The 27,237-nt window shown below is 41.0% G+C and overlaps 1 protein-coding gene across 5 annotated transcripts in view; it reads left to right on the plus strand.

The window, feature by feature from the left end:
• Positions 1-27,237, plus strand: part of RBFOX3 (RNA binding fox-1 homolog 3) — a 469,732-nt gene that overhangs the window by 150,315 nt on the left and 292,180 nt on the right. For 4 of the 5 annotated variants that reach the window (XM_081936819.1, XM_081936814.1, XM_081936817.1 and 1 more), the window contains one exon: positions 18,734-18,855. The gene's annotated coding sequence lies outside the window, so the exon portion shown is untranslated. Of the gene's footprint in view, positions 1-13,321; positions 13,386-18,733; positions 18,856-27,237 lie in introns of all 5 variants that reach the window. The other variant, XM_081936818.1, reaches the window with a different exon arrangement.

Here is a 27,237-nt window from a genome sequence, read left to right on the forward strand (position 1 = left end):
GTTCCCTCCCCTCCAGGTCACAATAGAAGAAGAAGAAAAAAACAGAGTTGGAAGGGACTTGGAGGTCTAATTCAATCCCCGACTCAAATAGGAGACCATACAATTTCAGGCAAATGGTGGTCCAATCTCTTCATAAAAACCTCCAATGATTGATTACCCAGAACTTTTGAATGTAAATCATTCCACTGGTTCTAACAGTTAAAGGAAATGTCTCCTTATTTCTGGGTTGCTTCTCTCCTTGATTAGTTTTCATTCATTGCTTCTTGTCCTGCCCTCAGGTGCTTTAGAGAATAGTTTGACTTCCTCTTCTTTGTGGCAGCCCCTTAAATATTGGAACACTGCTATCGTCATCGCTAGTCCTTCTTTTCATTGAACTAGACATATCCAATTCCTGCAACTGTTCTTCATATATTTTAGCCTTTAGGTCTGGAAGTCTCCCATTGTTAAGTCTGAATAGGGTAACACAGGCAGGAGATAACCGTGGCCAGGAAGGCTTTTGCACAAATTTATCTTGTGTGTAACTCACAAAAGCGACAACTCTGGCCAAGATGGCCTTTGCACACCAAGCTGTGCTCATTGCTAGATCAGGGGGCACTGCTCACTTTCACCCATGCCTTGGTCACTTCCCATTTGTATTGTGGCAATGCAGTCAACGTGGGCCTGCTGCTGAACAGCAGCTGGAAATTTCAGCTGGTCCAAAATATGGTGGCACGTGAAATTTTGGATGTGTCATGATATACCAATGTAACATCACTGCCACACGATCAGCGCTTCCAGTAGGTTCTGGGTACAATTCAAGGTGCTGGTTGTCAGCTTTAAACATCACATGATAATGGGCTAGGTTACTTGTGGGAATGCCTATCTCCGATGGTTTTATCTGTCCTATCAGAGCTAGTATGGTGGGCATGCTGCAGGTCCCTTCTGTGAAGCAGTGTCAAATGGCAGGAGGCAGGTGGTGTGTCTTCTTTGTTGTGGCACCTGCTCTACGGAATAAACTCTTCACTGAGATTTGGTTGGCTCCAAACCTACTAGCCTTCCAGAAGGCCTTAAATGCATACTTGTCCCACTAGGCATTGAGGCCAAAATGTTAATAGAGCTCTGTGTGTGTGTGTGTGTGTGTGTGTGTGTGTGTGTGTGTTGATTGGCTTATGCTGTTTGAGAATTGTTGGTCTCGGGTTACTGGAAAGTTTTTTTTAGCATGCCTCAACTGGATTTTTAATTGGCTACTGTTTTTACTTTTATTACATGCCACCTAGGATTGGTTGAGATGTGTTTATATGATCATATAAAAGTATTAAATATGTAAATATTGGGATCAGTCTGTTCTGAGGAACGAATGGAATATTCCAGGAAAGAGACCAATCTATTTTTCACGTTCCTGCTAAAAAGGGAAGCTACTTCTTTTGTGGAGCTTTCTGTAAGTAGAGCATTTCTGTAAGTAGAGTATCTCTCCCTCTCCCTTTTAGGGCATGAAGACAACTTTCCCTGCCTGCACAAGCTGCAGCAAGGGCAATTCAAGGGACGTGTTTAGAAAAAAAGAGAGATTCTCTCAATACACAGCAGGAGCCAACCACGTAGAAGGCATAAGCCAGGCAATACAGATGCAGCCTTGTTGTAACTAGTTCTGCAAGATAGGGCATTGGCTGTATGCATTAATGTAAGAGCAGGATAGATTCTCTGATGCCTCCCTAAAGGAAGATCAAAACCAAAATGTTCTTCAATGCTTGCCTTGATATGTTTGAGTAGAGTTTGATCTGAACTTGGCTTGGGGAATATAAGCAAGAAATTCTGTTTTCAAGTGATTTTGCAAGTCCAGTTGACCTTCATTTAAACCCAATTATGATGAAACTACATAGGCATGAAAGGAGAAAGTTATCTTGGTTGTATCTTGGTTATCTTTGGGCTGTGATGGCGCAGTGGTTAGAATGCCGTATTGCAGGCTAACTCTGCACACAGCCTGGAATTCGATCCTGATGGGGCTCAAGGTTGACTCAGCTTTCCAAGGCCAGTAAAATGAGGACCCAGATTGTTGGGGACAGTATGCTGACTCTGTAAACTGCTTAGAGAGGGCTGTAAAGCCCTATAAAGCAGCATATAAATCTAAGTGCCACTGCTATTTGGTGCTCATCCCTCATTTCCCACTTTGATGGACCCGCTGCTCTATATCAGGGGTGTCCAAACTTGGGAACTTTAAGACTTGTGGACTCCCAGAATTCCCCAGCCAGCCATGGGAGTTGAAGTCCACAAGTCTTAAAGTTCCCAAGTTTGGACACCCCTGCTCTATATGAACGCGAAGGTAACTGAAGTGAGCAAGAGTTTGCATTTTTAACAATAGAAAATCTATTCTGTGTTGAAAACTTGTTAATCTCAGAGGACGAAGCAAATGGTGCCATTGTTGTTACTAATTACTGCATAAAAGTGTCAAAACAGATACATCTCTGCCAAATGTTAAAGGGAAACAAGATTCAAAAAGGAAAGTGAAGAAATAGATTTTGGAGGTGGAAATATCATCTTTATAAAATGAGCAAAAGTATAATGGAGTAGGAGGGTGGTTTATCCCTTTCGTTAGAGGTGTTCCTTGCTTCCCACCAGTTAATTATATTCATTTTCATGGACTTGGCTAAATTGGACATCACAATCAGATTTGTGGATTCCCATATTGGTTTCTTTCAAATGTATTTTGTCAAATGGGAAGCGTTGAATATTTTTGTTGGAAGATAAGTATTTTGGAAAGTGATGAGGAATCCTTTATGTTGACGTTGAATAAAAAGAGATCATATGAAAAACCCAACGTGTTTCAATAGTGGCCAACCAAGTGCTCATCAGAAGCCATCAAGCAGGGAAATGATGGGAAAGCCCTCCCCCTTGCTTGTATCCCACAGCATTTCTATGAAAGAATAGAACAGAATTCTTTATTGGCCAAGTGTGATTGGACACACAAGGAATTGGTTTTTGGTGTATATGCTCCCAGCGTACATAAGGAGAATAAAATATGTTCATCAAGAATAAAAAGATACAACGCAGTGATAGTCAAGGTTACTAATAAGCTATCAAATCATACTAGGAAACAAATAAAAACAATATAAATTGATAGATACAAGCAACATGATGATAGCAATAAGTTGGAAGAGATAGATACTAGTAAGGAAGAGAAGAATAAGAGTAATACAGTCTTAGTAAAAGTAATACAGTCTTAGTGAATGGTTTGACAGTGGTGAGGGAATTCGTTGTAAAGCAGAGTGATGGCATTCAGGGGGAAAACTTTCCTTGTGTCTAGTTGTTCTGGTGTGCAATGCCCTATAGAGTCTTTTTGAGGGTAAGACTAAAGGATGCTGCCTTTAGTCCTGGAAATGGCCAAGGGCTACTATAATTTGCAACCACGAACGATGGTCTTATCATCCAGCTTTTTCTAGAGTTATCTAAACTGGCCATTGTTCCATTCTAAATGGAGAATGGAGAAATAAGGACTGTAAACATTATTTAATTGATTATGGTGGATAGGGGAAAGGGGGAATGTCCATGAAATCTGAATTTCCACTAACTTTGAATTTAAATCTTGCATCAATGTATGTCCTTGATCAAGCAAATGGTGTCATTTATAGTAAAACTCTAATTTAATGTGCAAAGACTTAATTGAGGGATCCTTGGTGCTCTCTAAGTTGGCTTCTTTTTTTGTAGACGTTTCATTACCCAAACTAGGTAACATCATCAGTGCTAGTAAGTAGTGCAGTCTGCTGTCAGTTTATATTCTAGTGGCTTGCCTGTCAGTCAAACACTTGATTCAAGGGATAAATCTTCAATGTAGCGCAGATGCTGTCTGCTAAATCAGGATGGAATTGGAATGAAAAATGTGCTGTTGTATACAAACTCTACTAAACAGAGGACTGCTAAAATGGATTTACAGTGTTTTGTTTTTATTTGTCATGAAACTTCCACTATTCAGTGTCAATGTCTGACTCTGGAGTCTGCTATTTGAAAAAAAAAGAAGAAAAACATTTCCTCCTCCTTTTATTTATATTTATTCCATGATCATGTTGTCATGGTCCTGCTTACATTTTTCACGTATAAAAAGGCCTAAACAATGTGTAAGAGAATCTTGATACTTTAGCAGTGCCTACAAAATGGTCAACAGGAGGGGTGGCACCAGTGGTGGGTTTCAAATTTTTTTAGAACCTCTTCTGTAGGTGTGGCCTGCTTTGTGGGAGTGGCTTGCCAGCCATGTGACTGGGTGGGAGTGGCTTGCCAGCCATGTGACTGGGTGGGCGTGACCAACTTGTAAAATGTGGTGAAACTCACTTAACAACGCTCTTGCTTAGCAACCAAAATGTTGGCTCAGAAACTCTGGCATTTGAAGCACACAAATCTTAAAGCTGTCAAGTTACAAGACCCTTGCACCCCTAACCCTTTAGAAAAAAAACCCCAGGGATGTTCAAACTTGACAGCTTTAAGACTTGTGGACTTCAACTCCCAGAATTCCTCCTCCAGTCATGTTAGCTCAGGAACTCTGGCATTGAAGTGTGCAAGTCTTAAAGGTGTCAAGTTACAAGACCCTTGCACCTCAAACCCTTTAAAAAAAAACCCTCCAGGGGTGTTCAAACTTGAGAGCCTTAAGACTTGTGGACTTCAAATCCCAGAATTCCTCCTCTCTCTCTTCATCTTGATGATGTGCGGACGGGCGGGGGGAGGGAGCTGGAACCGGTTCTAAGCGGCACTGTAGATTTGTGGAACCTCTTCTATAGAAGAGGTTAGAACTGGCAGGAACCCACCCCTGGGTGGCACTCTATAGGTTGTTTTCTGTTACACAACAACATTGACTGAAATGGAAAGAGTGTGTAGAGCTGCCTTCTGCTGTGGTACTGTTGCACTATTCAACTTTTATATGAACAATGTTTTCTGGAATTGCTGTTTTAAACTTTTTCTTCAACTTTATCAAATGTGCAATTAAGTAATTTTTCTGCTCTCTGTAAAGACAATTGGCCATTCATTATCGAAATGGTATAACAACAAAAAAATCAAAAGCGCTATAAGTAACCTGTATATGATGTAACTCATAAGTATAGGATTGCACGCTATAAAGAAGAATGCTAATTTGTAAAGCAGAACATGTCAGTCATCATTGATGCCAAAATGTGCATGTCTGCTGTCCGTTCATCCTTCTAATTTTATGTTCAAATCAGAGTTAAACAAGCTCCTGAGCAGACTCAAAGCCCCTTTAATTGTGTCACCAAATCTTAGCATATTTACCAAAAACCAATGTGCGTTCCAGCCACTTGGAAGTAAAGCCTTGCTTTACAAATCTTCCTTGCCAAAAACCAAGTAATTTTTTTTTCATCCACCTGTGTGATGAAACCATATTCACTTTATTTTTGTGGAGATTCTCAGTCATCCAGGTCATGGTTGTCTCAAAGGTGCTTTACAAAAGGCAACTGGACTTTGTATTTTCTTTGAAGACATTTCACTTCTCATCCAGGAAGCTTCTCCAGTTTACTGAAAGCTGAAGAGCTTCTTGGATGAGAAGCGAAATATCTTCAAGGAAAAACCAAAGAAAGTCCAGTTGCCTTTTGAAAAGCACCTTTGAGACATACTCACTTTACTCCGTTGCCTGGATTTTCAGCTCTATCCCATATCAGATATGGCCTCCAGCCTTCTTGCTTCTTACTGGCTTAAGGCAGGTGGAAATTGGAATGGTTTCTGATTTCCCTGAGGAGAAATTATTTATGTAGCATGCTAAATAAGTATAAGAGCCAGTTTGGTGTAGTAGTTCAGGCATTAATCTAGAAACATAGCAATTGTGAATTATAGTCCTGCTTCAGACACAAAGTCACCCTTTCAGCTCTAGGAAAGAGGCAAGGGCAAGCCACTTCTGAGGAAAGGGAGAACATTTGCCGAGAAAATTGTGAGAGGCACCAAGGAGTCAAGTCTGAAAAAAAGGCATTAGACTGGAGTTGTTGTTAGTTGTGAAGTCATGTCTGACCCATCGCGACCCCATGGACAACTTTCCTCCAGGCTCTCCTGTCTTCTACCATCCTCTGGAGTCCATTCAAGCTCACGCCTACTTTTTGGTGACTCCATCCAGCCACCTCATTCTCTGTCGTCCCCTTCTTCTTTTGCCCTCAATCTTTCCCAGCCTTAGGCTCTTCTCCAGTGAGTCCTTCCTTCTCATTAAGTGGCCAAAGTATTTGAGTTTCATCTTCAGGATCTGGCCTTCTAAGGAGTCAGGGTTGATCTCCTTTAGGACTGACAGGTTGGATCGCCTTGCAGTCCAAGGGACTCGCAGAAGTCTTCTCCGGCACCATAGTTCAAAGGCCTCAATTCTTTGGCACTCAGCCTTTCTTATGGTCCAAACTTCACAGCCATACATTGCAACTACAGTTAACATAATGTGTGGTAATAATGGAATTAACATAATATGTGGTATAGTAATGTGATGATGGCCTGATTTACAGAACATACTAAGACATGGCGCGGTTTGTCTGGTCTGGTATTAAACCATGCTTATCGTGATGCATGTTTTGCAAAGAAAATTAACCTGTCCCCTGCTCCCTTTTGGAGGAATGGGAAAGTAAAAGAAGCTGTTACTCCAGCTTCCCTAGGCCTTGTCAGCTTTCTTCCAAAGACTCCCCAGTTATCAGGAGTTGCCCAGCAGCCTGGCCAAAGTAGCATCATATTCTTAAATCACTTTTACGTGCTGCTGGTACCTCTCATCCTGCAGTAAAAACTAGTGAGTTTGTGCAAAAACTAGTGAGTGTGCCACAGAGATAACTTCAGTCGAACAAGCAAATTCGAACAGATCAAGCCCAGTTAGGTGTTTGATGGTACAATATATGGTTGACAAACTCAGTTTGGCCTTTCCTTAGTGCAGAGTTTACAGTGTCTACCTTCACATTCTTAGGTACTGTTGTTGAGACATTGGATGTCCAAAATGTGATGTTTTTTTCCTCTTTTTATCCATGAATGGCATATGCCAGATAAGCTGAAGGGAAAGTTGTGGTGCTTCTCTAATCTTCTGGTCTTTTGCATGTGCCCCTGTCAGCAATGATAAATCCCCTTGACTTCTCTATTGGCAGGATGTATCTCAGCTCAGCTAAGCCGTCTCTGTGGCTCCTTCCTTTTCTGTGTTAACAGGGAGCTGTTTTGTTTCTTGGGTGAGGTTGATGTGGTGGGGCTATGCTTGGGGAATGTGTTTTTGCCGTAGCAGCAGCAGCAGACTCCTGTTAAAGCGAAGACTCCCACAGTTATCGGGGTGCTCTCAGCCATCAGCAGCCTGCATGGATGACTAAGAGAATTCGACAAAAATAAATGATTACATGATCTCTCTCATTTTCTGCTCTGTTCACTTTTGTGGCCACAGAAAGAGGGAAACAGAAGTCTAGAATATTTCATATACCAAGCTATGATTGAAGAGAACGTGTTTACTAATCAACGCATTGTCCTCACAGAAGTGGAAACATTGCTACCCTGTTTTCCTGAAAATAAGACCTCCCTGGATAATAAACCCAATCGGGCTTTTGAGCGCATGCGCTAAAATAAGCCCTCCCCCGAAAATAAGCCTCCCTGAAAATATTGCAACATAGCAGCAGCCATGAGGTGACCATGCTCGCCGCCTCCTGCACCCCAAAAATAGTAAGACCTCCCCGAAAATAAGACCAAGTGCTTATTTCGGGGGTCAAAAAAAAGACCCTGTCTTATTTTTTGGGAAACACAGTATATATTGTGGAGACCTTGTTCGCTAGGTGTTAGGCCTTTCATACCACCGTTAGTAATTCCAAAACAGTGTTGCATTTACCTAGGTCAGGGGTGTCAAACTCGGTCTGTGGGCCACCCTGGAAACAGCCCACAGTGCCTCTTCCAGCAAAAACTGAGCTCAGGAGGGCCTCAACTTCAAACACAACCCTGATACGGCCCTTAATGACATCACATTTGACACCCCTAACCTAGGTCATGCAGGCTCACTGTATATGTAATCCTCCAGCATTGGTTTTACAAATGTGTGACGGGTAGATATAAAAAAGTAAGGAAGATGACCTTGACAAAAATATGCAAATATTGCTGCTTAGGCCAAAGGGAAGTAAAGCATTTTTTAGGTCCAAATCATCCAGTTAACATTTGGAAGCACTTCGCTGTACTATTAAATGGGGGAAGAGTTACAGTACAGTTGTAAGATCCTGTTATTATAACCAGTCTCTTTTTTGAACATGTGGCCATGGGGATTGATGCTGTGATGGTCACAGGTGTGAGGATTGATGGTAGGTTATTTTTTTCAGTGCCATTGTAATTCTGAATGGCTGGTAAACAACATGTTGTAAGTTGAGGACTAGTTGCAATACAAATAGAGGAAGGCTGAATTTCCCACACTGATTTAATCAAATCTACCCGAAGGGGCGAGAGAAGTTTGAAGTGCTCCAGGCAGGCTTTACATAAGATATGGAGTAGCAGCATTCTTTACAACGTTCTCTCCATGGCAGTAGTATCACAGGTAGAGCTATGGCTGAGGAGACTTCACAGTATAGCAGACTTCAGTTGCTTGTTTCCTGTGTTGATAATGTCTGCAAATGAAGTCAGTTCAAGAAATCACTTTCTGGATTTTCAGATGTGGCAATGATGTTGGCCAGGTGTTCTCTTCTGGCCCTAATTGGTGGATTCCCATCAGTGGTGGGTTCTGGATCCCGTTGCAACCGGCATGCTGCTACAGGGCCGGGTGTCCACCACGTGCAAGCGGAATGTGCGCGCATGCGCACCCACCGCCCGCGATGCCCCAGCTGCTCAGCGGAGCGTCACGCAGGCACCGTACGCTCTGTGCATGTACCCAAATGGCCTGGTTGGGTCAAATACAGGTAAGGACGGTGGGCCCTCCGGAGCACCAGAATGGAACGGTACCTGGTGCTCTCAGCAGGCACCGGTACGCCCATACCGGGGCGTACCGGCCGTAACCCATCCCATGATTCTTTCCCCTTCCTACCTGTGCTGGGAAAGCAAATACCTTTTCTTTCTGTGAGCAGGTCTTTCAGGGTATGCATTTTCTATTTATGTCAGTAAGAACATCCAAGAGTCATAGAATCATATAGTTGTAAGTGATGTTAGAGGTAATCGCGTCTTAACTACCTGTTGCTTGCTCACAGTGATCATTTCATTAGTCCATGGATAGGTTGATGGTGCAAACATGAAATGCCACCATTTCATCTTGCTTTCATTCAATCTGATCACTTATTGAGAATTTCAACCCAGGCTTTGCACTTAATTCAAAGATATACCTGTTTTCAGCACTTGCTCCGCAAGCTTATTAGAAGACCTTCAGCAAGCCCAGAAATGTTAGTAGATTGTTGTTCAGAGCAACTGGGAGTTACATCCAGTGCGTTGCTGTTCAGGAAAACTACAGGAGCTTCCTTGATGTGCTTGCCTGCATGAATGTGTGTATGCATGCACACCCATGTATCCATACATGATTCCTCCTTTTCCCACTCTTTCTCCTTGCAACTTTTCTTTCCTTTCCCTTCTATTAGCTATTCCCATCTTCCTTTCCTCCATGATCTCCCAGGAGTTTAGATTCACGGAATAGATTTAAATTAAAAAAAGAAACAACAGTATATGGGTTTCAAAAGAAACAAGAGAAATGGTCTAACATGGGGGTATCCAACCTTGGCAATTTGAAAGCCTGTGGACCTCAGCTCACAGAATCTCCCTCCCCAGGTAGCATAGCATAGCATGGCTGGGGAATTCTGGGAATTGAAGTCCACAAGTCTTAATGTTGCCAAGATTGGACCCCTCTATCTAGCAGCTCAAGATAATGTGGCCATGGAGGGTAGCAACCAGTGTCTCTGGAAGGGAGGCTATCCCAAAAGATGCTAGCAATGGGAGCAGAGATAATTACATGTCACATGATCATGGAGATGCTGCAAGAGTTGCGTGAAAAACTGTCACAGGTCACTTTTTTCCAGTGCTGTTGTAACTTTGAATGGCCGCTAAACGAATGGTTGCAACTCAAGGACCTGTAATTCAAATTAGTATCTTGAAGGCTTGTCGGTTGTTGATATTGGTTAATTGTATATAAGACATGTTGAAATCCTCTTTAAAGAAATTAGCCCGATGAATGAGTGAACTATTATGTCTCCTATCAGGCTCAACATCTTTATCAAGGTTTCTTTTTTTAAACAAGTGATGAGCAGGTTTTGATTAAAGGCTCTGCTTCTCTTTCAATCATCTCACTCAATTTTTGTCTGCTATCAAGGTCCTCATTTAATGTTCCCATATGGCAATGACCTAAGGCTGCTGCTGCTTATCTTGTCAAATCTTGGTTGGTTACGAGTCTCCCCGAAGGCTGCCCTGCATGAAGGCAAGGCACAATCTTGCTAATGCCCCAGGGGCAGATAATACAAAACAAAATGATAGCACATATGAAAAAGGATTTTATAGAAGAAGAACCAAGGTCCAGGCCCATTAAAAGGAAACACGAACAAAATTGTTTTATTTTTTAATCTTGAAATCTTAGAGCACGTGATCCAGGATAGCAACTTCTCTGGGCTTGTGAGGAAAAGTGTCACAATATTAAGAGTCCTTATCTGAGGCAAAGCTATTTATGGCTCTAGAGCAGACTGGCAGTGGGTGTATTCTTTTAAAGATTTGTCACCAAAGAATTCAAACCTGAAACCAAACTCTAACCAGCAGTCTGTTTACCAGTTCTGGAGCACTGAACTAGATGAATTGTAGACAATTAAAATCTTGCTGTAGAGAGAAGAAAGGGTACTTGCATGCACATATGCTGTAGAAGCTGAAATGAGGTACTCCTGAGAGTTCTGTTGGATACGGTTAGCAAAAGGATTTAGGAATTGAGTTATGACAGATTACCTTGATGGGGACTGATAGAAAGAGCTGGCTGAGAAACCAGGAGGCCTTTTGGCAATAAACTGACTCATGCTAAGCTGTTACCCAGCTGTGCATTTCAAAAGAGGCTAATGAATGGGTATAATTAGGTAGAAAGGGAATTCCAGCTACTTGGAGTAAGCTAAAGGGACTGTTTGCAAGATGCTGGCCTTCCTGGTTCTCTTTCTGTGTTTTTTTTTACCCCTTTAATTTTATTAATTTTATCTATACTGTTTGCAAATTGTTAAAAAAATAAGTTTATTTTGGGGGGAAAAAACCATGCTCTCAGCTGAGCTATATCTGCAGTGGGGAGGATGACCTAAAAAGAAAGATGTTCTGGATCTGACATGAGCATGTTACTAACTTAATTACTGTAGTGATTCACTTAACAAACTGTTGCAAGATAGGTTGTAAAATAGGGCAGAACTCACTTAACTGTCTTGCTTAGCAACATGATTTTGGGGCTCAATTGTAGTCATAAATTGAGAACTATAATTATCCTCCCAGGAAGCAGTCAGTCAGTTTATTTGGTACAGCATGGTTAGAGTAAAGATACCTTCAATCCATAACCCTCTAAATAACCACCTCCAAATCTGAAATTTAGAATATAATAGAATAACAAGAGTTGGAAGGGACCTTGGAGGTCTTCTAGTCCAACCCCCTGCCTAGGCAGGAAACCCTACACCACTTCAGACAAATGGTTATCCAACGTCTTCTTAAAAACTTACAGTGTTTGAAAGCATTTATCTTATTTCTCTTGCTTTTTCGCAGTGCCCAGCTTTTCTGAGCTCTACGTTACAAATATTGTAGTTCTGATATTTATATATCTTCCATTATCATGTTTGCTACTGCCCTGGGAACAATCTCTTCTTCAGTTCTCCAGGATACTGACCTTTCTAAATCACATTAACCCAGGTTTTTCAGTTTCCCTTTTAGTTTCCTAATGAGCTCCTCGAAGTCTTCTTTTATTTCCCTCTAATGAAGCGGTTTTAAATGGTTAGTATTTCAGCTTCCTATTTTGATTCCCACTGTCATTTCCTCTAGTTCTTCCATTCTTATAATGTATATGCTATATAAATTAAATTGATAGAAAGCTAACAAGCATTTCTGTCTCACTCCCTTTCCTATTCTGAATCACTCTTCTTGTTCATTGCAAGAACCCCTGAGGTGAACACTCAAATGTTGTAACGCACCTGTTAACTGTAATATACTTCACATTCTGATCAGTGGTGGGATTCAATTTTTTTTACTACCAGTTCTGTGGGCGTGTCTTGGTGGGCGTGGCATGGCTTGGTAGCTGTGGCTGGGGAAGGTTACTGCAAAATCCCCATTCCCAGGAGGCAGAGAATAGATGGGGGCGGGGCCAGCCAGAAGTGGTATTTACCAGTTCTCCGAACTACTCAAAATTTCTGCTACCGGTTCTCCAGAACTGTCAAAACCTGTTCAATATCACCTCTGATTCTGATACAATATACACCAGAGGTGTCAAACTCTATTTCATTGAGAGCCACATCAGTGTTGTGTTTGACTTCGGGGGGCCGTGTGTGTGTGTGTGTGTGTGAGAGAGAGAGAGAGAGAGAGAGAGACACCAGGGGGCGTGGCCAGCTCAATGTCACACATCAAGGCTATGATTTCAGCCTCCTGAAGCCCTCTGTCAACGAAAATGGAGCTCGGGAGAGCTGCACGCGGCCTCCCCAAGCTCTGTTTTTGCTGGCAGAGGCACCACGGGCTGTTCCTTCACTATTTCCAGGGTGGGCCTGTGGGCCAGGTCTAAGCACCCCGCATGCCAGATCTGGTCCCGAGGCCTTGAATTTGACCTCCCTGGTCTACACTATCCAAGCTTTTCTACAGTCAGTAAAGCAGGTTACCTTCCTCCATCTGACCTTAGCTATCTGATATCTGCCTTTTCTGAAACCTTCTTGTTCATGTTGCATTCCTTGTTCCATGTAGATTCTTCCTTGTAAGTTCTTAAGTAAAACTTTGCTTGAGTAAGTAATTAGTGCAATGGTTCAATAATTAATATACTCTCTTCCAACTTCAGTTACATGTACGTACAATCCTCCTGTCTAAGCTCTAGGCCAGATAGCTTTGTTCCATATTTATTGACATAGAGCAATATGAAACTTTAAACAGTTGAAAGGGTATTTCCACCCAACCCTGGGCGATCCTATTTAACAGCTGACCTATTACCTGCCTTGTGTCAATGTGCAGTAGATTTAATTCATAGATATAGTCTTTGTTCATAATTATTTCTACAGTCTCGTATATAATGGGTTGCTTTTTTAAAAAAAAAAACAATTCTCATTGTCCGGGAATCAGGGGTGGGATTCTACTGGTTCGGACCAGTTCGGGTGAACCGGTAGCTCTGACGATCGGCTGGGAGTGAACTGGTTCACTCCGATGATCAGCTGGGCCCGCCCGCCTCTGCACTATACTGACCTACATTCCCTTTTCTGAAGCCCAGCTGATAGGCGTGGCAGAGTGGATTGGCGCGCCTTAGCTGTTTTGCACCGGGGCTGCAGTAGAAGGTAAGTTTCAAATGCACTGTGTATGTGCGAAGTGCTCTCAGCAAACCAGTTGTTACACTGGTTGAATCCCACTACTGCCTGTAATGGATTTCCTCTGTGAATAGTCCTTTCCTAGCTTTTGATTTCTCTGATCTTCTTAAAAACATCTCTCCTTTTTCTTTTAATTTTTCTTATTATCTCCTACTTGTTGACGGTGTAGTTCCTTGTCCTTTCTTGCATGACTTTGGAAGAACTAATGCTTTTATTTTCCATCTTTCTTTGCTATCATGATAACTTGTTCAAAAGCCACTTGGATCTTTTTGTCTTTGAAATTTTGGCAATATTTATATCTGCTTTAGCCTTCACAATGTCTCTTATCTATTCCCATAGCTCAGATTTTCTTTTGCATAAGACAGTATTGAATCTGTTCCTTGTATCAATCCTTTATCATAACTGTATGTCCTCTAGGTTTAAATCTGGAACAGCTGCTCTCTTTAGTTTAACCCATATATTTGATGCCAATAATTTCTGATTCATAATTTGCATCCAGAAGTGCAGACTACTGACTGCTGTAAATTTTAATGCAAATATTTATACTATTAATTAATTTACCTGGTCTAAGGAAGGGACATCTGCAAGAAATTTCTGCACATAAAACATCCCTTTCTAATGGTAAGAGCAAAAGCTATGCAATTTTGGTGAGCCATGGAAAAGGAGAACAGACAGAGTAAACCAGTTTCTGATGGAAAACACATGTGAAGTCCATTAGCTATTTCCTTTGAAAGATATTCTAGTTTACTTCTACTGTGTGAATAACTTAGGTCCTAGAGCTTTTAAAATTTAACTTAGACATCCTGATATAGTATCTGTGGCTCTATACCTCTTGCTTGGACCTTGGGAAGTGCTTGTGACAGACTTTCAAAGTCGTAACATGTCAATCTTTATATTGGTTGATCATTATACTTTATTTTGCTGTGTCAATGGGATTTGGGGCTAGGTGGAATCAAAGAGCTGTAATGTCAGTGTTCCAAGTAACATCCCCAATGAAAGAAGACCTCGAGGCTTGAAGTTCCTCAAAGTTCCATTTTATTGGAGGTGTCATTTTGGCACATCTGGGAAAACCCGAATCTGAGAGTTTCGGTTTTCCCCACCCAAAAGAAAGTCAAAGATGCATCCTCTGCACCCACAAGTCCATCACATGGCCCAATCAATTCACCATCCCAACTGGAGACAATCCCCAGTCACTCCCATCCAGGCGCAGGCCGAATGCCCTTGACTCCCAGAGAAAGGAATGTTGTTATGGCTAATCCTCCTCCACTCCATGCAATCCCCCCATCCATTTTTTCCAGATACTAAATGTGGCAGCCCTGAAGCTCCAATGCTAAAGATGGCTTCCAGGGCTGACACGTAGAGCTGTTAAGTCCAATTATTTGAGGAATGCCACATTAACTCCTTGTTCCTATGGCAAAATATGCATGGACCACTCAACAACGCTTTTGCAAATCCTGACTTGGAAAACAATGTATGTTTGCTTAAAATGAAACTGACTTGCAGTCCTATTTATTTATGCGACCAATTCGCTCGCACAGAGAGGGACTCCTCCATGTGCCGTCCACCAGACAGTGTCGAGGGGCGGCGCCTAGGAGTAGAGCCTTCTCTGTGGCAGGCCCAGCCTTGTGGAATGACCTCCCTCCGGATATTAGGACTACGTCTGACCTCCGTTCCTTCAGAGTTAAGCTCAAGACCCACCTATTCCAAGTAGCTGGCCTGGCTCAACCATGATCTAACTATATCGCTCCTGACGGGTTTTTTATTAGTGTAATTCAATTGAATTTATTTATTGGGGTTTTTAAATATTGTGACTTTTTAATTGTTTTAATTGTTAATTGTTTAATTGTTTTTTAGCTATCAGCCTACCTCCTCCTTGTATACATCTTATATACGTCCTTGTTATATGTATGTCCTGTCCAGATTTGTATTGTATTGTATTGTATTGTACTTTGTATTTTATTTGTTTTATTGTATGCCGCCCCGAGTCCTTCGGGAGAGGGTGCGGCTTAGAAATAAATATTCTATTCTATTCTATTCTATGTTTCCTGCGCCTCCCACATCCATTTCTAAAACAATCCAATCTTGTTGGAGTTCTTTCTATATTACATACTGTATCACTTAAAGACTTTATCTCTGTTTTGTCTTTGGATAAATCTTTGTTTCTGAAAGGGCATATGTTTTGATACATACTAAAGTATTTCAGACTCATAGACCTATAAGTGGATAATGTGACCATTCGCTATCACGATTGATAGCTGTGCGAGTGCAAAGTAAGGAGAGAAACAGCAATATCTCTGTTAGAGAAGCTACTATTATAGCTAAGTTCCTATAAATGATGACCTGGTAGCCTCTTTGGAGGGAGGGAGAGTCTCTATAGCTATGGAGGATTATTTATTTAGCTACCTTTGCCGTTTTGCCCAGGAACATAAAGAATTGATCCCTGCAGAAAGAGGAAAAGAAGACATCAAAGGGATATGTCTCTTGAAAGCTTACTATATTTCCTGCTGCTACATTTCACATTTCACAAAGGTTAAACTGGAAAGAGATGGGCATATCCACTTGGAGCTTCATTTTAGAGTTAGCAGTCCTTCATGTTCACTATTGATCTGGTCCAAGATATAAAGGGAAGTTGAAATTTTACCCAGGCGGTTTTGAATTTTGGAAAGACATAATGAAAGCCACTAATTCTTTTTGTTGTGAAATTAGGCAGCACGTTTAAATGTGCAGTCAGTAAATGGACTTGTGCAGATTTGTTGAGGTTTGGCTGAATCTGCACTGGCTTGGAACACAATTCCTTTCTGCTTCCTTCCAGAGGACTTGAGCGCTGTGTGTGTGAATGCGTTTGTGTGTTTTTTTTATATCATGAGCCAGTAGCTTTGTTCTCAGAGTCTGATGGACAAGGATAAGGGTTTCCCCCCCACCCCACCCGATTCCTTCTAAATTCAGAATAAACAGGTTCCAGCTCTATAATCTCAGCTGGTGGGCAAGTCCTTGGATCAACCGCACAAAATTGCTGGAGTGCTAAATAACATTGAGGACGGAGCAAGATATACATACCACGGTTTGGATCGCTTGGTCAGCTGAGCCTTATTCCAGAAACATCTTTTTTTAATGCAGCCACATACAAGGTCATATCTCTGGAAATAAAGATGATTGGCTATAGGATGGACAGCTGAATTCTAAAAAGCACGGTTGACGGGATCCTTGTGGTGTGACTGAAAATGCTGTTGCAACCATTGAAAATAATCTCTTAAGTGGTGCAGACCAGAAGAGAAATACCTGTCAAGCAATTGCTAGCTTCATTTCTAATTCTATGAATGATCATTGCTGCTATTGTAAACAGCATTTGAAAATGTGATCAAAGCAAAATGAAAAGGTTGTTTAATAATATTGTATTTATTAATATTGTACCATTGGGTGAAAATATTTTTTTTTTGGGTGGGGGGAACTTAGCTCAGTCCAGTAGTTGATAGGGCAGGCACGAGTAATAGAAAAAACACGTAGTACGTTTAGTAGATTAGCATCCTCATTAGTAACATTCTTCCACCTGTTATCAGCAGAAAGATTAACATAATTTATGTGCTGTTTGCCATATGGGATGGTCACATCCATACTGAGAAGCAGCCAGTCATGTAGTGAAGTGTGTGTATATTCACTAATCTCACAGAGTGGCCATGTAGTGATTTACATATAGGACTGGTAAAAATCCTTACAAAGAAATACCCTTCATTTCAGAAGTATACTATGTCATGTGCAGCTGTAAGGAAATCTCATGACAAAAGGCAAAATTGGAACTTAAAAACTAACCATTTTAGAAAAAGGAAATGTAGTTTACATATTTGTGACAATTGATGTTTATTGAATGTACAGCTCCTTGCTTACAAATTTTGTAAGAATTTTTTTTTGCCTGAAAATAAAAGTTTCCAAAACTTGAAGTTGTATTGGGGGGGTGTCACTGCTTTGAAATTCTGGTCTAACCCTAGTTAGACTTCAGAGAGTTTTCTATTGTATAAGGATACTAACAAATTAAAAAAAAAAGATGTTGAGACTCTAGAAAGAGTGCAGAGAAGAGCAACGGATATGATTAGGGGACTGGAGGCTAAAACATGAAGAATGGTTGCAGGAGCTGGGTATGTCTAGTTTAATGAAAAGAAGGACCAGGGGAGACATGATAGCAGTGTTCCAATATCTCAGGCGCTGCCACAAATAAGAGGAAGTCAAACTATTCTCCAAAGCACCTGAGGGTAGGACAAGAAGCAATGAGTGGAAACTAATCAAGGATAGAAGCAACTTAGAACTGAGGATAAATTTCCTATCAGTTAGAACAATTAATCAGTGGAACAACTTGCCTCCAGAAGTTGTGAATGCTCCAACACTGGAAGTTTTTAAGACGATGTTGGATAATCATTTGTCTGAAGTGGTGCAGAGTTTCCTGCCTAGGCAGGGGGTTGGACTAGAAGACCTCCAAGGTCCCTTCCAACTCTGTTATTTTATTCTATTCTATTCTAACTATATCTGTAATATTGGATAAACCTCCTATGCTGCTTATTTTCTTCTTGCTGAAATATACTGGAGGAAATATAATTATTAATAACTACATGAAGAAAGATTAATATCTAATAGTCTCAAATACACAAATAAGTTTATTTGAATCTTCATGTATTCTCCAAGATACAATCATAGTATTTAATTCTACTAGGTTGCTTAACACAGGTTGGAACTAAATTTGCAGTGGAATATTGTTCTTTTGTAGAATTCTTCATTTGACAATACATGCAGTTTAAGAGTGGGAGATTTTTCTGCAGTCATGTGGAAACTTCTGATAGTGTCATACTGCCACAATCCAGCCAGTTAGGCGGAAACCTCTTTTTCCATTGGCTGCACTTAGTTCTTCAAAGGAAAAGGAGGATGGGAATTGGGACTACGGATCAATCATAAACGGTCCGTGAGACAAATAGGCTGAGAACTTGAAGAAGAGCAGTTAAGGAGACTACGTCTTTAATGTAGCCAGAGGCTCACTGCATTTCTAATAGTGTGTGGAAGAGAGAATCCCAGTCACACAAGTGACATCTGTATAAATTCTGTATTTTATGCATAGGGAGGGGACTCCTGTAAAGACAAAACAGGGCTTCTGAATTTACAGCAGTAATGTGAAAAAGGGAATTTCTTCGGAAATCCCTTCATTTAGACAATTCTAAAGGTGGAAGAGGCTTGCCTCCTGCATCCACAACCTTACAATGCTGTTTAAAACCATTGTGATGTTTGATGTTCGTGTCAGGCTATAATTTATTTCCTGCTCTTTTTTTGTTTTCTTTCAGACTAAGGAGCTAAAGTTGGCATAAAGAACCCGATGGCTTTGCTTTCCACCATACAGTGTTTATAGCTGCACTAGATTTCCTGAATCTTAAACCAGAAGTGACACAGCCCTTTGGTATTCCAGGTGAGAACCTCCAGTGGGACCAAGAAGGGGAAATAACTGCAACTTGAAAGATTTGTTTTTCTGAATGAAACACATGCTGGTTTTTGAGGTGTTCACCTTCATGGATAGTATTAAGGCTCTGGAAATGAGCAGGCTGATGAAATCTGATGAAAGTGTCTGGCAATTCTTAAAGCAGGAAAAATCGAATACGGAGCTGAGATTTGGGTGAATCTTCCCAAATGACTTGCTTCCTGATAAGCTTGCCTAACTAAGAGTATTGCCAGCTCCCTTGTAGCTATTGCAGATTGCCAAGGGGCTGAATTTAGTGGTGCTTCTGCTTTTTATTTGGCACTTTCCATTTACTATGAAAGGGCAGAACCAGCAGTTTCGGATATTAGTTTTGTTGCCGCCTAGTGAAATACCTCCCTATGTTGTGACACTGGTTTGTCTTGCCTTGTTCTCTAACGCTTGATGTAATTCAGCCATGGATTCTGTCAGAGAAGGATAATATTCCTGTTGAAGCTCTCAAGAAACGTAGGTGCAGCTCCTGGATAATTCAAGTTCAGGAATTGGAAGGAGGACATGACCTCACACAGCAAAAGAACTGGCTGCCCAACTGACCTTTTTCAGGGGCAGTCACAAAGTGATCCATATTGAACGTGGTCTGGAGGAGGGGGCAGTGAAATCTTGTGACTGCAGTGAAGGAGGAAAAGCAGTCCAGAGGGTAATCTGTGAGGAAAATAAAGGCCAGCCAAAACAATATTCTCTTCTGCTCTTAATGTGGGCGGATTGAGCACAAAGTGTCATTTCTCTTAACTGGATCCACTTAGAAATCATATGTGGTTATTTTGTCCCCTGGCTTAAATTTATACAGCAGTTAATCTTCCTCCTGGTTAACTTCTTATTATAGCCAACCCACAGTGGTCCGGTTCACTCTTCTCCCATCCTTTGGCATGGTTTGGCTGCCACTGGCTTGTTTACAGTTATACTGCTTTATCGGCTGAAGAATCTTCAAAAGGCAAACCATCAAGAACCTATCGATCAGTTTAGGTGTGCTTATTTTCTTAATGACACGTAGAAGTCTTTGGGAGGTGACATACAAACCTTAACAATCCAGTGGTAGCCAGTAGTGAGCCATATGGGGCAATGGGAAGAAACGAAAGGGAACTTCCTGCCCCATTCATGTGTCAAACCATAAATCATGATGAATGGGTCATCCACTATTTAAACCAGGGGTGTCCAAACTGATTTAAACCTTTTGGTGACTCAACTACACAATTCATTTTCATCAAGATGTGCACTTTTAAGAAGGAATAAATGTGTCTGTTTTAATTGCTGCTTTATTTTTTCTTATGTTGAAACAGAGGAGTAAATTGTACCGTATTCTGTACCTTATTGAAGCCAACATTATTCTGTACTTTGCTAGCTATATAGGTCACGGTAACAGCAATACACCACCTATTTCAACAATAAAGATTTTTGGAAGACATGAAGGGGAATGATACTGAAAGTGTTCAAAGGCTATTTCTGTCTATTGGGAATTTGGGGTCATTATTATTATTATTATAGTTGGTCACAAAGTTAGCCAGATGTTTAGACTGGATTTGGCATCTTTATCCTCCTATCCAATCTAGTGGTTGTCTGATGGTATTCATTTTTATTATTACTACCGTGGTGGTTATTGGCTTGACAGTAACCTACGTCCACCTATTTTATGTTGAATATGGTCTGGATGCAAGCTATTTAGATTGCATAACAAGAACCTTTTAAAATATTTGAAGAAATAAACTTACAACCCTTAGCAAGAATCCTTTGTACTTCACCCACAAAAAGCCAATGTGTTGTACTCAATTTCTGCACCAAAATTCCCACCTTCAGTTCTTTAGTATTATTCCTTTAGAGGCAGGGAAATCTCTGTTGTTTAAAGTATTAATTTTTCAGAAAAGTATTTTTGTTTGTTACTTGCTTAAATTATCTTCAAAGAGCAAGCTAGATATGATTATGGAGCAGTTGCTAACTTTTTAAAACTAAAAGTTGATGGGATTGTAATGGATTGGAATAGTGATGGCAAGAAGAAGGGCTCTCCCCCCTCTCACAAGTTATTTGAAATGAGAGAAACAAATTATTTGAAATGAGCGAAACAAATCCCTTAATGCTTTTCTGCCATCCCAGGTCTGAAAAAGCTGGCATTTTAAAGGGCAGGCCTGAAAAGAGTATTCAGCAATTAATTAAGGGGTATCTGATACTAAAGCAAGGAAAAGAGTTATCTTATATACCTTTGGCTAGAGGAAATCCCTGGGAATGAGCTAAAGACATATTATTTGGGGACTAACAATATTGTCTACACTGGCTGTTCTGCTATTCTCTGTGGACTTGGATGTGAAATCTGTATGTCCCCTGCTGTGGTAGTTGATTACCGTTAAGAAGCTTACCATTACAGACAAGGCCATAGACTTATTTTAGGTTCTTTCAAATATTGTCTGCATGTAAACAAAAAATAACATATATCACTAAGAAAACAAGTGCTTTACATCAGCGGCCCCCAATCTTTTGGGTGCCATGGAAAGAGGCTTTTCCGTGGACCAGAGACAGTGTGGTTTCACACGCTGCCTGCATGCACGGATGGGGCTTTTCTTATTTGCATGGCTTGGTTTCTGGTGCACCGCAGACCCCTGCTGGTTTGTGGTCCAGTGGTTGGGGACCCCTGCTTTACATTATTGATACAAATACTTTTTATTATGCACACATTTCTTGAATACAATACAATACAATAGTAGAGTTGGAAGGGACCTTGGAGGTCTTCTAGTCCAACCCCCTGCCTAGGCAGGAAACCCTATACCGTTTCAGACAGATGGCTATCCAGCATCTTCTTAAAGACTTCCAGTGTTGGGGCATTTACAAATTCTGGAGGCAAGCTGTTCCATTGATTAATTGTTCTAACTGTCAGGAAGTTTCTCCTCAGTTCTAAGTTGCTTCTCTCCTTGATTAGTTTCCACCCATTGCTTCTTGTTCTACCCTCAGGTGCCTTGGAAAATAGTTTGACTATTCAAACTATCAAATACAAATCATGTTAATACTTCGCCAAAATATAACTGGTCTTCAACTAAGTAATTTTATATATTTGCTTATTAAATTTATAAGCTGGCACATCTCACTATCCAAAGCAACTCTGAACAAAATAAAGTCTTTTGCAGCAGCTAAAAGCCTATTGCAAAACCTTCAATCATTCTACTTATAGCATCCTGGGGACTTGAGACAAGCTTCTTGATTCTTTTGACTTTCTCAATAAATACACAAAGCTGCAGAACAAGGTTAGGTACTTAAAAGCTAAGACTAGACTCCTTGCTTATCTGGAAATACATTTTGCTGAGCAAAGTAAATAAGCATAGTCCTGGGCTGCACATAACCAACCCTTTCTATAAAAACAGGCTAAGTTTCATTTCCCGGAGTTTTCTGCCATCCAGTTGCATTGGACTGCCTATCAGCAGTCTGTTTGTTCCCACAACATATATGCAGTTCTATTTCTGGAGACTTTCAGCAGCCTACAGGATTCATGTCAGAAGATTAAAAACAGGAATTAAGTAATGTTTTTTAACCCATGTATCTGATGTGCCACCATTTGGGGTAGCATGACTTCATTTGTCCTTTTGAAAATGCTTTCACCATTCTGTGCAAATGTAACAAGGAAGTTGTGGGCTGGATATGCAGAAATAAACTACAGTGGAAGGCCGTCAGCTGAGGGGGCATGAGCCCATAGTCTGAAACAAGCATTCCCTCGGTGGTATAAGCACTTGGGATAAGGCCATCATTGCCATAGTGACCAGGAATTCATACGTTTCTTGTCTTCTTTTCCTAGCAGGTAAGTTGAAGTTCCCCAGTCTAGGGTACTCCGATACCAACCCTGCAACTGGGTCATGTCACTCAGGTAGGGTGATGATGTGCAACAGGCAGGCTGGTAAAAAAAAAAAAATAGTGCAATACTGCAAATTCTGCTTCACAATGGGACACTGATTTCAATCACCAGCAGAGTCTCCCAGATGACTCAGGTAGTCTCAGGTAGCCAGCCCCCCAACATGTACATCACTCTAAGAAAGAGGCCCCACATTAAAATTAAAACAAATATTATTAAGATTGGTTATGAGTCTTTCAAGTATGATTAGAATAGGCTTTATCACCTCCCTAAATCAGGGGACTGTTTATTGAAGACAGACCTGGGCATTTTACAACCTCTGGGCCAGTGGTGGGTTCTTACCAGTTTGAACCAGTTCGGCTGAACCAGTAGTGGTCTGGCAGCCTGGGTTGATGGAACTGGCAGTGACCCAGGCCAACCACATGAGCGAACCAGCAGTAGTGCCCACCAGAACCCACCCCTGCCCTGGGCCACATCCAAACCTTTGGTGATCCGTTTTTGGCCTGCATAAGTCAACCAAAAATTAAAATCAAATCTAAATAAGTGTACACCATGCATGCAATACAACCACGTTGCTTTTATTTCAAAGGCAACTTTTTTTCAATTTACATATGTGCAATGCCTGCCTACCAACCTTCATAGCCCAATTGGTTTGGCTCTCCACAACAGTCTCAGATGTTCATGTGGCCCCTGGAAAAATTAATTGCCCACCCTTATTTAATATGCTCAGTATATGCATACCTTCTTCATTGTTTGGGCTTAAGCAAAATTTCCCCCCTCATTGCTTGTTTGATTGATTATGAATTGCAAGAAATTAGAAATTACAATAAAACCAATTAAATGAAAGAAAAAAGAGATTAAAAAAAACCGATAACAGCTTCCAAGTATCCAAATAAGGAGTAATACAATACAATACAATACAATACAATACAATACAATACAATACAGTACAATAGTAGAGTTGGAAGGGACCTTGGAGGTCTTCTAGTCCAACCCCCTGCCTAGGCAGGAAACCCTATACCGTTCCAGACAAATGGCTATCCAACATCTTCTTAAAGACTTCCAGTGTTGGGGCATTCGCAACTTCTGGAGGCAAGCTGTTCCACTGATTAATTGTTCTAACTGTCAGGAAGTTTCTCCTCAGTTCTAAGTTGCTTCTCTCTTTGATTAGTTTCCACCCATTGCTTCTTGTTCTGTCCTCAGGTGCCTTGGAGAATAGCTTGACTCCCTCTTCTTTGTGGCAACCCCTGAGATATTGGAACACTAGTAGATTATATCTACTTTTAATCTATTATAATAGATTATATCTGGAAAGAAACATGGATCCTGAAAAACTTAATAAGAGAAAAAATATAGAACCATATAGACCATATAAATCAGAAGCGATAGTGAACAGCAAAAATCAAGGACGACGAGAAAATAAAGAGGACCATGGAAAGATGACAAAGATATATACTTCTTAATCATGCATTCTTGATCTGACATTGCTTTCTTTTTTAAAAAAATGGGGAAAAGCAAACTGAAAGCTGGAGGATGCTGTTGAGAAAACAAAATCCTTAGTTTGATCAATTTAAATTTCCAAGGCTATGTAACGATGTTTTTCTCTCAATGGAAGGACAGGAATGCAATTTGTTTTTGGTATTTTTTTTTTAAATGAAGCCGACTCCATTCTCTGAAGGATAAATGGAGAGACTACAAATAGAGATGCTCTTGAAATGTGAGCCAGTCTGTGGTGTGTACAGCTTCTCTCTGCTCCCTTGGGGTAACAGCAACAGGTTGCAGATTATGTTTAGGGGGACCAAGGCCTCTGCATCTGCATCACATACTGAAGAAAACTCTACAACTGAATATGCACACACACACACACACACACACACACCACCACCACCACCACCACCACCACCACCACCACCACCACCATGGAATGATTGCTTCCACTCTGTTCTTTCATTGTTCCCTAAGTGTGTGGATGCATACCCTGAGAGGATAAAATAAGAAAAGTTGTTGATTTCTCCGCCCTCACTCCCTTTCCTCAGAAATCTTCATTTCTCTGTCGAGACCAGAGGTCATCCTGAGAGAAAAATTAAAGAGCTTTCCGAAAAGGCAGCCTGCCCATATTTCCCCAGTTGCATTAATGAGTCTCAAGGAAGCCAAACTTGCTGTATCACCTAGAAGCTTTAAAATCCTTTGAAAAAATTCCGGGAGAATTATGCTGCTCGTAAGGGGAGCAGAGGAAAGTGTAATTGTAAAAGAGCCAATCGTGTTGCGTTTTGGCAGTGATTACATGGGTAGGCATTAGGCAGAGGTGGGTTCCTACCAGTTCAGACAAGTAGGTAGTAATTCTGCCTGCCACGCCCCCGAACCAGTTCTCTCAGAGGCGCCATAAGTGGCGTCATCTTGTTTTTTGCTTCTATGCATGTGCAGAAGTATTTTTTTTAGTACTGTGCATGCATGCCGAATGCGCATCAAGAACGCACACAGCGCATCTCTGAGTAAACCGGCAGTAGCAGCCGCCGGAATCTACCCCTGGCAAACTTCCCATCTGTTTGCCCGTGCATCTTGTCAGTACATGGGTATTCTTTACAACTTCCTGTGTTTTGTTACCTCATTTATTGTCTTGAGTTGTTTATTGATCAGATTTTTCATTGTCTCTTATGCCCCATCTTATCTTTTGCTTACAGACTTGAAATAGGATTCTTCCCTATCTTTTGGAAAACATCTTTTTAAAATAAGCACCCATTGATAAAACAAGCAGCGGCATCTTTTTCTACTCTTGCATGGCTACTTCATTACCTGGTCCTGTCTGTTTCTGCACGCATGGGTACCCTTAGCCACCTCACTTCACTTCACAGGCACGCGGATGTGGTTGAAAGCAGTTTACAAAACAGCAGCACAATAATGGAAAAGAATGGAACTTCTTTATTAGTTCAGATAGAGACCCTTTTGCATGTACCATTTTCAGAAGATTTGCACAGTGGAGTAGCAGGAAGCACATCAGTATCACATGTATCACACATTACAGGGTAGAATTTGGAAGATGATTAGATTTAACCTATAATTTGAATGCTATGCAGAACAACATGGTTTGTAAACCTGGATTTTGGGGTGGGGTGGGGTGGGGGTGTTGGCACAATGTATGTACACAGTCTGAAATTGTTATAGAATTGGAGAATAGATTTCGTTTTGAAGACAGCTGGTTAAAAATGTTGTAAAACTCCGAGCTATGCTGGTTTCTATTATTTCATGAGTGTTTTAGCACCTTGATATTGGAACATGATGATCACAACCTCAGGTCTGCCCAACTGAGGTTGCCCATGATTTCAAATAATGAGTTAAGTTCGTATCAAATACAGCTTAATGCTTCTGTGCCAAGGTGAATAACCACTTTCTGGGAAATGCAGGAGGTGATGATGGTGAATTATTTATTATCTTTCACAGAATTTTGCATATTGCCCTTCAAAGAAAAGGAAGCAATGCTCATTTAAAAAAAGTATTTTCGGTTTCATTGTGATTGGTTGAGGTTGCTCATTATGCTAATGTGTTGTGCTGTTTTGGCTCGGTGTGATGCATGCATCTAGGCACTGTAACTCAGAATTTATGGTTTAGCTTATTCCCACATAACGTTATTAATACACTGTATTTGTAGCAAGCCATGGCTTACTGTGATGTATGAACTCAGTCATTGTAAGAGAGCCTATCCGATGACTCAACTTTATTGGGAATGTCTTCTTCCCCATTCTAAATGCTATAAGAATCCATCATCTTTTGCTCGTTGTACCAAATGCCCAGTATCATTAGAATCATAGAGACCTTTTTTTGTTGAGGTTGGAATCACATCAGGTAGCTAAGACTTACCACTCCATTTCCTCCTCAGCCACTGAGGTGTGCAACCTGGAGACCTAAACTAGCAGTGATTGGCTGGTATGTCTAGAGATGTCTCTCTTGACTGCTTATGTTCCTTGTTCCTTGCTGTACAAGAGGCATTCTTTTAGGGCTCCATTGGATAGATGGCTCTGGTGCCTGATACTAGAGAACAGCTCTAACCATTAGCAAAGGCAGCAGAACAGGGAGGAAAGAAATAAATGCCTGGCTTCTCCAGGGATGATCTTTAGTTTTAAAATCCAAGGGTGGATGATTTGCTTATGACACGACTAAGCTAGCAAAAGTCTACAGCGGTGTTTTTCAACCTTGGCAACTTGAAGATGTCTGGACTTCAACTCCCAGAATTCCCCAGCCAGCATTTGGGAATTCTGGGAGTTGAAGTCCAGACATCTTCAAGTTGCCAAGGTTGAAAAACACTGGTCTACAGAACAAGCTTTTGAAAGAAACGTGTGAGCCATTCTCACATTTGCTTATGTTTGTCTACATAATAGAGAAGTGCTGTTCTGCACCATGTTATGGTGTCATTTGAGCTTGCTGCACGGGCGGTTATACGATATTATGAAAAAGGAAAAACCATCCCAGCCACGGGTGGCTTCAGGTGAGTTGGTGTA

Source organism: Natrix helvetica (assembly GCF_964273705.1).
Source record: "Natrix helvetica genome assembly, chromosome: 1".
NCBI classification, from domain to species: Eukaryota; Metazoa; Chordata; class Lepidosauria; order Squamata; family Natricidae; genus Natrix; species Natrix helvetica.